The following is an 11108-nucleotide window of genomic DNA, read 5'->3' on the forward strand; positions in this document are numbered from 1 at the left end:
TGAGGTCAACCTGTTCTTAAGCTCTTGGAAACTCCGCTCGCAAGCCTCTGTCCATTGAAACTTAGTTTCTTTCTGTGTCAACTTCGTCAATGGTGCCGAAAGGGAAGAAAAACCCTCTACGAACCTCCGATAGTATCCTGCTAAGCCTAGAAAGCTACGAACCTCTGTCGGAGTGGTAGGTCTAGGCCAAGATTTCACGGCCTCAATCTTCTGAGTGTCCACCTTTATCCCTTCATCTGATACAATATGCCCCAAGAATGCTACAGACTTCAACTAGAACTCACATTTAGAAAACTTAGCATACAACTTACGATCACGGAGGGTTTGGAGTACCGCTCGTAGGTGGTCCGTATGCTCATCCTCTGAACGGGAATAAACCAGAATATCATCAATAAATACTATCACGAACAAATCTAAAAATGGCCGGAATAGGCTATTCATCAAGTCCATAAATACAACGGGTGCATTAGTCAACCCGAAGGACATGACAAGGAACTCGAAGTGGCCATATCGGGTCCTGAAGGCTGTCTTCGGAATATCTTTTTCACGAACTCTGACCTGGTGGTACCCCGACCTCAAATCTATCTTTGAAAAGCATCTAGCCCCCTACAACTGATCAAACAAGTCATCGATCCTTGGAAGTGGATACTTATTCTTAATAGTTACCTTGTTCAGCTGCCTATAATCGATACACATCCTCAACGAGCCGTCTTTCTTCCGCACAAATAGTACTGGTGCACCCCAAGGTGAGGTACTGGGCATGATGTAACCTTTCTCCAGCAAATCTTTTAACTGCTCCTTCAACTCCTTCAATTCGCCAGGTGCCATTCTATACGGAGGGAAGGATATTGGTTGAGTTCCTGGAAGCAAATCGATGCTAAAATCAATCTCTCGCTCTGGAGGAATACCTGGAAGCTCATCTGGAAACACATCTGCATACTCTTTGACTACGGGAATAGACTGAAGTGTAGGTATCTCAGCATCTGCATCTCTAACTCGCACAATATGATAAATGCACCCTTTTGCGATCATTTTCATCGCCTTCAGATAGGAAATAAACCTACCTCTGGGTGTTGGTGTATTACCTACCCATTCAAGGACTGGCTCACCCGGAAAATGAAATCTGGCTGCCTTTACTCAGCAATCAACTGTGGCATAGCAAGCTGCCAACCAGTCCATGCCCATGATAGCATCAAAATCCATCATCTCTAGCTCAACTAGGTCAGCTGAGGTCTGACGACTACAAATTGTCACCGTACAACCTCGGTAAACCCGTCTAGCAATAATCGATTCTCCGACCGGTGTAGATACCACAAAAGGATCACTTAGTATTTCAGGCACTATACCAAACTTCCTCGCGACAAATAGGGTAATATACGATAAAGTAGACCCTGGGTCTATCAAAGCATAAGCATCGTGAGAGCAAATGGTTAATATACCTGTCACAACATCTGGTAAAGACTCCTGGTCCTGTCGACCCGCTAAAGCATAGATACGGTTCTGATTACCACTTGAACTGGAACCTCTACCTCTGCCCCGACCTTTACCAGCCGAAGACTAAGACTTGCGCCCTGAAGGATGCACGGACATAGATGATCCTGTTGCTGAACTCGCTGGATGTGCCATTCCCCCCGAATCTCTATTTGGGCAATCTCGCATCATATGCCCTGGACGCCCACATGTATAACAAGCATCAGAACCTGCTCGGCATTGGCCCAAGTGTCCTCTACCACAGATGTCACACCGTGGAGGAAATGACCATGTCTGCGCAGATCCTCACTGTCGCTGCAAACCCGATGCCCGTGAGCTCTCACCTGGTCCTGACTGATTATAGCAGTCATACTTGTAACCCTGTAACTGAGGTGGCGGAGGCCTAGGTGGCCGTCCGAAGTACTGGGTCCTATAACTACCCTGATATTGCTCCTGAGACCTGGGAAATCTTATCCTCTTACGTTTCCCTTGCTCAGCCCTCTCTGTACCCTGCTGCCAATGCCTACCCCTTTCTATATTCTGGGCGAATGCCTGAATCCGGGAGATATCCATACTATCCTGCAATGCAGCGATGGCACATGCCTCGGTTAACTCTGGGGCTAACCCTGCTATAAACCTGTGAATCCTGTCCCGCATAGTAGCAACTATGGATGGTGCATATCTGGCCAATGAGTCAAAACAGAGACTATACTCTCGAACACTCATATTACCCTGCTTGAGGGCTAGAAACTGATCGACTCGAGCCTGTCGGATTTCCCATGGTAAGTACTGGTCAAGGAAGGCATCTGAAAAATTCTCCCAAATAGCTGGAGGTGCATCACGTCCCCTGAACCTCTCTCATCCCTCATACCAAAGGATGGCTATATCTCGGAGTCGAAAAGCTGCTAGCTCAACTGCCTCTTTCTCCGTGGCATGCATAACATGAAAGATCCTGTGAAGCTGATCTATGAAATCCTGCGGGTCCTCCCTCTGATCTGTCCCCGTGAACTCTGGGGGACTCAAAGCAATAAACTCTCGGACCCTTGAACTCCCAGACCCCTCAGAAGTTCCTGCACTAGCTGATGCCCTAGCCTGTTGCTGGGTAGCTACCAACTGTGTCAACAAATGCACCGCACTCCTTAAGTCCTGATCTGATGGAAGTGGAGGGGGAACTGGATGTGCGGTTTCCCTAGGAATCTCCGTAGTTGGTGGAGGAGCCGGTAATGGCTGAGTAGGGGTCTCACCTTGAGCCTCAGACTGGGCCCCATCTACTGGGGGTACCCTGCTGGTCCCCTCACCTACTGCTGTATCTCTTCTCTGGCTAGCCGTAGTCTTCCTAGTCACCGTCATCTGTGCATGCAAACACCAACACATAAGTTTAATTCAAATTTCCTATAACTCAGTTCTGTAGCACGATTTAGATTTCAAAGAAGGGTAACCAACTCCTAAATGTCATGTAGTGCCCTGCTTATATAATGTGGTGCACAACACATCTATAAACAAGACCCTACTAGACACGGCTTGTAGACTCCCTAGGACAGAACTGCTCTGATACCAAGTTTGTCACACCCCGAACCTAGGAGCGATACAAGCACCCGGTGCCTCACCTAACCTGGCGTACCAAATTGCGACTAAGGGACTCTGAACACATAATGTCATACTTTGGCCATGGGGCCACCTTGCAAGACAATTTGCGAAGCAAAATATAAAACTGAATGAAAACTAGCGCTAACTAAACATCAATATAAAGCTAGGCCAAAAAGGCCGTCATAGCTACTACAACTGACAAACCACCAAATTATACATACCAGGCCTACAAACCCAACATACTGTACTAACCAACAGGATATGTCTACAAGCCTCTACTGATAGATATATTGTGATCGGTACAGGGCCCCGACCTACCCATAACATATATACAGATATACATAATATGTACACAAAACTCTAGACCTGGCAACTCCGAAAGACGTGGAGCTTACCGATCAGGCTGAACTCGGGAAACACCTACTGAGGAGGTCTACCCGTCTGTCTGTCTGAACCTGCACGCATGAAATGCAGCGCTCCCAGAAAAGGGACGTCAGTACGAAATAATGTACCGAGTATGTAAGGCAATAAAATGACTGAAATCTAAAACTGAAATGATAATATGATAACTGAAATTAACTGGGAGTCAAAGATGGTCTGGAGATATACTTACCTGCTGATAGTGACTAAACTCCTTCAATATAGTAAGTAAAATAAATGTCCGGCCCTATAAGGCTCGGTACGTGTAACTGCTCGGCCGTAGTAGGCTCGCTCATAGGCGCTCGGCCATACTGGGCTCTGTACCTCGGCCATCCTGGGCTCGCTCATAGGCGCTCGGCCACAGTAGGCTCGGTATATATAACTTACCATCTGATCAGAGGTTGCCCAATAGGGGCCTGCCCACCGATTATAGCTCGATGGTGGTGAAAATAGTGTAATACTGCATATATATATAGACCCTCTGCTCTCTTGACTGAATAAAGACAAAACTAAACTGAATATGAAGTCCCGATAAGGAATAATATTGTAACTTATGAGACTAGAATAATGTGAATAAATTCATGAATACGAACTTCTCTTTATGTCTCATTATTAACACATGTAGCTACGAGATCATGCCAAAATGAAGGAAGGGCTTAGCCTTAACATACCTTATCACAATCTTTCCAATCACCAAGTTGAACTCACCTCTTTGCACCTTAATCTACAAGAACGATAATAATACTATCGTTAAGTTACGAAAGGTACAACTATCGCACAACGAACGACAAACTTATTTTGTATTAAAACGGGCAGCATCTCCCCTATAATATGCCCTTCCTCCAACTTCAAGATAACACCAACAATACAAGGACAGAACAATAACAACATATAAACATCATTTTCCAGCCCTATATACACCATCAAATACTACAAAACAGCCCAACACACCCCAATCTCTTCGTACACAAAACGACCACCGTAGTAGTGTCAAACGACCCGAAAATGTTATGACGAACGACCAGCCAACCACCCTACATTTATATGGTGTTTATAAACCCCCTTCCTCCTCCAAAACTCCATAAAATAGTAGTAAAACATGCAGCCCAACAGCAACACAAAACAGTCCACAAAACAGTCCGCTACAAGTGAATAACTCGAACTCACGGCTTTCGATCACCGTCCCGTGAGTTCTTACAAGTATAGAACGACTTACCATGAATTTACAGAAGAAAAATTGGATGAAAGAGAGCAGTAAACTCACCTTATTTGTTGGATAACTCAGCTCTTATCTTGGTTCTTCAAACTCTAGGTTTTACCTCCAATTAGAACTTGAAAGGGAGAGAAAATCAATTAGGGTTTGTGGGAAATTTTTTGGGAGGATTCTTTGCAGAGCTTATGTCTGGTTATTATGCTCTATTTTAAGTCTAATATATGAAGAAAATAGGCCCTTAAAATGCCTCTTTGGAAGACCCGAAATGGCCCATTTTTGGGCTTTCATTTAAGCAAGTAGGTGACACACCAACTTGTCACCTAGCAGCTTGTGCAGTATCGCACAAATGCCCATATCTTTCTACTCCAATATCGTATTGGCAAACGGTTTAAAGCGTTGGAAAATAGACTCATAGATCTTTAATTTGATAGATGGAACACCCCATAACTCTAAGTATATTGGGAGAAAATCACAGTTACATTTGACCCAAAGTTTTAGTAAAACTTATGAATGTAACTTGTGATGACTTTCATCGACTTTTGTTCTACAACTCTCTTGACTTCAAAACATAACACACGGATGTCATACGACTAATATAAATCATAACATAATCTCCTTATCATGTTAATCACCCTAGTCTTACCCCAAAGGTACATGTTATAACATTTCCAACTTGTCGACTTTCGACGAAACATTATTTTATTTAATTGCTTTAGCTTCTGAACTGTCCAACCCTCTTTATACTTGTTGTTCATGATCTTCAATATTTGTAACCTTAGAGGTAACATGATTAACTTACTTTATATACTTTTAAATATTATCTCATTTTTGGTCCTACATTAGTTTGCTTACGACGCATTTTTACGTACGAAAATATAGGGTGTAACAGGTACCCTGAGACCCATGGGTACCTAGAACACCGTGCGAAGCCTAAAGTGCAAACTGAACTAGCTGACCCACAAAATCGAAGACATTGTTCACGCGCTGAAGATTTGGAGGCACTATCTTTACGGCGTGCCATGTCAGGTATTCACTGATCATCGGAGCTTGCAGTATTTGTTCAAGCAGAAGGAACTCAATTTGAGGCAGAGGAGGTGGATTGAGCTATTGAAAAACTATGATATCACTATATTGTATCATCCCGGGAAGGCCAATGTGGTGGCCGATGCTTTAAGTAGAAAGTCAGTCAGTATGGGTAGCCTTGCATATATTCCAGTTGGTGAGAGACCGCTTGCATTGGATTGTTTAGGCCTTGGCCAACTAGTTCATGAGGTTAGATGTTTCTGAGCCCAACCATGTTCTAGGTTGTACAGTTGCTCGGTCTTCTTTATTTGAGCGCATCAGAGATCGGCAAGATGACGATCCTCATTTACTTGTCCTTAGAGACACAATGCGGCATGGTGATACCAAGCAGGTTTACTATTGGAGATGATGGAGTTTTGAGGATGCAGGGACGTATTTGTGTGCCTAATGTGGATGGACTTCGTGAGTTAATCCTTGAGGAGTCCCATAGTTCCCGGTATTCTATTCATCCGGGTGCCACCAATATGTATCAAGACTTGAGGCAGCATTATTGGTGGAGGCAAATGAAGAAGGACATAGTTGCCTATGTAGCTCGGTGCCTAAATTGCCAACACGTAAAGTGTGAGCATCAGAGACCTGGTGGTGTACTCCAGAGGTTAAATATTCCTGAGTGGAAGTAGGAGCGTATCACTAAGGACTTTGTTGTTGGACTCCCACGGGCTCAGAGGAAGTTCGATGCAGTTTGGGTCATTATGGACATGCTGACTAAGTCAGCGCATTTCATTCCCGTGGCAGTTACCTATTCCTCGGAGCGGTTGGCAGAGATTTATATTCGTGAGATCATCCGTCTTCACGGTGTGCCCATGTCTATCATTTCTGATCGAGGTGCGCAGTTTACCTCGCACTTTTGGAGGGAAGTTCAGCGTGAGTTGGGTACGCGGGTTGAGTTGAGCACAACATTTCATCCTCAGACGGACGGACAGTCCGAGCGTACCATTCAGATCTTTAAGGATATGCTCCGCGCTTGTGTTATAGACTTCGGAGGATCGTGGGATCAGTTTTTGCCGTTAGCGGAGTTTGCCTACAATAACAGCTATGAATCGAGCATTCAGATGGCTCCCTATGAGGCATTATATGGTAGGCGGTGTAGGTTGCCAGTTGGGTGGTTTAAGCCGGGGGAGGCTCGGTTATTGGGTACAGATTTAGTTCAGGAGGCCTTGGACAAGGTCAAGATTATAAAGGATCGACTTCGTACAGCTCAGTCCAGGCAAAAGGGTTATGCTGACCGTAAAGTTTGTGATATTGCATTCATGGTTGGAGAAAGAATATTGCTGCGGGTATCGCCTATGAAGGGTGTTATGAGATTTGGGAAGAAGGGCAAGTTGAGCCTTAGGTATATCGGGCCATTTGAGATCCTCGAGAGAGTGGGGGAGGTAGCTTATCGACTTGCATTGCCTCCAGGGTTATCCTCAGTTCATCTGGTAGTCCATGTGTCTATGCTCCAAAAATATCATGGTGACCCGTCCCACGTGTTAGATTTCAGCTCTGTCCAATTGGACAAGGATTTGACTTACGAGGAGGAGCCGGTGGCCATTCTAGACCTGCAGGTTCATCAGTTGAGGTCAAAGAGATACCCTTTAGTTCGAGTGTAGTGGAGAGGTCAGCCTATTGAGGCAGCTACTTAGGAGTCCGAGTCCGATATGCAGAGTAGATATCCCTACCTTTTCACCAGCCCAGGTATTTTTCTATGTCCGTTCGAGGACAAACGGTTATTTTAGAGGTGGAGAATGTGATGATCCAAAAGGTCATCTTATGTTTTAGAACTCGAATCGGCGCTCTTAAGCCTTAAAAATCTCATTTTACCCTCCTCAATTTGCGTGCGCAGTCCGGGCAGGTTTCCGGAAAGCTTTTATGTTGAAAACTAATGAAAATAAGAATTTTTGCCTTAAAAGTTAATTTTAGTTGACTTCGGTCAACATTTTTGGTAAACGGGCCCGGATCCATGCTTTGACGGTCCCGGTGGGTCCGTATCGAATTATGGGACCTAGGCATATGCCCGGAATCGAATTTGGAGGTCCCTAGCTTGAGTTATAAATTTTCGATGAAAATTAAAAGTTTGAAAATTATTTATTTTTAAGAATTGATTGATATTTGGCATTGTTAGTATCGGGTCCGTATTTTGGTTATGGAGCCCGGTACAGGTTCATTACGATATTTAAGATATGTTTGTGAAATTTGGTGAGGAACAGAGTTGATGTGACGTGATTCGGACGTCCAGTTGAGAAGTTATGGATTTTAATGTGTTCTTGAGAATTTCATTTGAATTGGTGCTAAATTTAGAGTTCTAGGTGTTATTTTGGCGATTTGATAGCGCGAGCACATTCGTATGATATTTTTAGACTTGTGTGCATGTTTGGTTTGGAGCCCCGAGGGCTCGGGTGAGTTTCAGATAGGCCACATGATGTTTTGGACTTAGGAAATCTGGTTTTTTCTGCAGAATCTGTGTTCTGGCATGTCCTTCTTCTTGTTCGCGAAGGTACTCTCGCGAACGCGAAGAGTAAACTGGTGAGGCTGAAACGCGAAGGCCTGGTCGCGAACGCGAAGTGATGGGGGATTTACCCTTCGCGAACGCGACCTGACCATCGCGAACGCGAAGCACTTGGGGACCTGGGGGAGGGTTGGTCATGTTCTTCTACGCGAACGCGTCCACTGGGTCACGAACACGAAAGCTAGAGGGGAGTTGCCTTACGCGAACGCGTAGGAAGACTCGCGAACGTGAAGGCCTTAGGCCGCTGTGCATCGCGAACGCAACAGGCCTCTCGCGAACGCGATGAAAGCCTGTCCAGTGGCTTAAAACAGAGTCCAAACACGGATTTGAGCCATTTCTTCAACATTTTCAAGAACCAAACGGGTAGAGGCGATTTCCAAGAGTCATTTTCTTCCCAAAGTGTTAGTAAGTGATTCTAAACCATTTTCTTTCAATTACCCATTACATTTCTTGAATTTTTAACCAAAAATCTAGAGTTTTCATGATAGAATTAGGGGTTAGGGTAGAAACTAGGGATTTCAGGAATTTGGGAATTTTGACCTCGATTTGAGGTCAGATTCCACAACCAATTATATATTCGGTCTCGGGGGTGAATGGGTAAGAGGATTTTGGTCCGAACCTCGAGTTTTGACCAAGCTGGCCCGGGGTCGATTTTTTCGACTTTTTGGAGGAAAATTTTGAAAATGTAATTTATGAAATATAATTGATTCCTTTAGCAATATTTGATATTAATGAGTTATTTTTGAATAGATATGAGTGGTTTAGAGGTGAATTCCAAAGGAAAAGTTGTGATTGAGAATTAAGTGGTCTTCGGAGCGAGGTAAGTGTTGTATCTAACTTTGGCTTGAGGGAATAAGTATTGTGTGAATATTTGCTATGTGTTTTGTTGTTGCATATGTCGTATAGTTGAGATGACGAACATCTATACGTTGTGGTCGAGTCATAGCATGCGAGTGAAATTTCATTTCTTGCAAATTTGTAGTCTTAAATCTGGTTATCCATGCTTATTGTTGTTGTTGAAATATTGATTTCTTGTGAAACTTCTCTTTATCCGTTGTTATTGATTCTGTGAATTGTGAGGAAGAGTGTAAAGCACGAAGGGTGATGCCGTGCATAATTTAATTATATTGTAAGGAAGAGTGTAAAGCACGAAGGGTGATGCCGTGCATAATTTAATTATATTGTGAGGAAGAGTGTAAAGCACGAAGGGTGATGCCGTGCATGAATTATTTATATTTGTGAGTAAGAGAGTAAAAGCACGAAGGGTGATGCCGTGCAATCTTATTTGTTACTTGGTGAGGTTGAGAGTAAAAGCACGAAGGGTGATGCCGTGCAGTTTTTCTTTGCTATTTTAATTGCTCAATTCGTTTAAGGATTTTCTGTTTAATTCTGTCTTTTCATTATTCTTACTCTTTATGTTGTATTCCCCACTGTATGTCCCCTTCCTATTATTTCTGCATTATTTTTTTATTTACTGTTGTTGCCACTAGCATGATTATATTGTTCAGGTTATATGTGGGTGTCTTGTCCTAGGCTCGTCACTACTTCGCCGAGGTTAGGCTCGACACTTACCAGTACCTGGAGTCGGTTGTACTGATGCTGCACTCTGCACTTTCTGTGCAGATTTTGATACCGGCTCAGGTTGATCGATCGAGATTTGCTACTGGTCCGCTATCTGGAGACACAAGGTAGATCTGTTGGCGTTCACAGACCTTGAAGTCCCCATCTATCTTTTATGTCCTACTGTTTTCTTTCATTCAGACAGTTGTATTTCTTTCAGACTTTTACTTGTCGTAAATTCTAGAATGCTCATGAATGGTGACACCAGATCCGGGTGGTAGTAGTTAATAAAATTTTATGATATTCCGCACTTATTACATTCTATCTTAGTTACATTCTCTAACGTTGGCTTGCCTGGCAAGTGAAATGTTAGCCGCCATCACGGTCCCGTCGGTGAAAAGTTTTGGGTCGTGACACTCGTCTTCGGAGAAACCACATTTCAATAAACTGGCCAGCAAAATAAGAACCTAGGTCCAATCAATTGACTTACTTTTGAGATCATTCATTTCAAAGGAAAGCATCTTCGCGGCTTCAATCCTAGCCAAACACAATTGAAGCCTACAACACAGAGTCCATCATAAAAACGATTAGTTCTCAATCATAAATAATCGATGCAGATCCATCTCAAAAACTAATCGATGCAGATATGCCACAATGAGAAATGAGCTCAAATGACAGCAAAAAGCAAAACTCAGGATCAAACAAGTTACTTAGGGATTCAAAATAGATAGAAATGTTCTTCCAGTACGCAGCAGTTTAACCGAGTCAATCTAAAATTGCCTATACTTGCAAATGCAAAAAAGGGCAGCCCGGTGCACTAAGCTCCCGCTATGCGCAGAGTCCAGGGAAGGGACGGACCAAAAAGGTCTATTGTTGCAGCCATACCTTACATTTCTGCATGAGGCTGTTTCCACGGCTCGAAGCCGTTAACTCCTGGTCACATGACAATACACTTTATTTACTTGAAAAACGGATAAAGTAGAATTTGTACATAGTTCTAAGGATATGTGGCGCAACTTAATACAAATTATAAGGATAAATAGAAATATAAGTATGGATTGCAAAGAATGTAAAATAGGTAAGGTTGTAAAGAAGATGAATTTTAGGACTAAACAAGTGGAATTAATTTTTGAAGCTTGAAAGAACAACTCTTTACTATGGGAGAATATAGTGTTTTGATTACAATGTCAGCATGAAAAACCTGCCTTTACAGAAATGATAACCATGCCCTTTATAGTAGAGTGATCTTGCTCTAAACATAATAAAAAATACTAAGTGGGAGACCCA

The sequence above is a fragment of the Nicotiana tabacum genome, chromosome 17, assembly GCF_000715075.1.
Source record: "Nicotiana tabacum cultivar K326 chromosome 17, ASM71507v2, whole genome shotgun sequence".
In the NCBI taxonomy this organism is placed as follows: Eukaryota; Viridiplantae; Streptophyta; class Magnoliopsida; order Solanales; family Solanaceae; genus Nicotiana; species Nicotiana tabacum.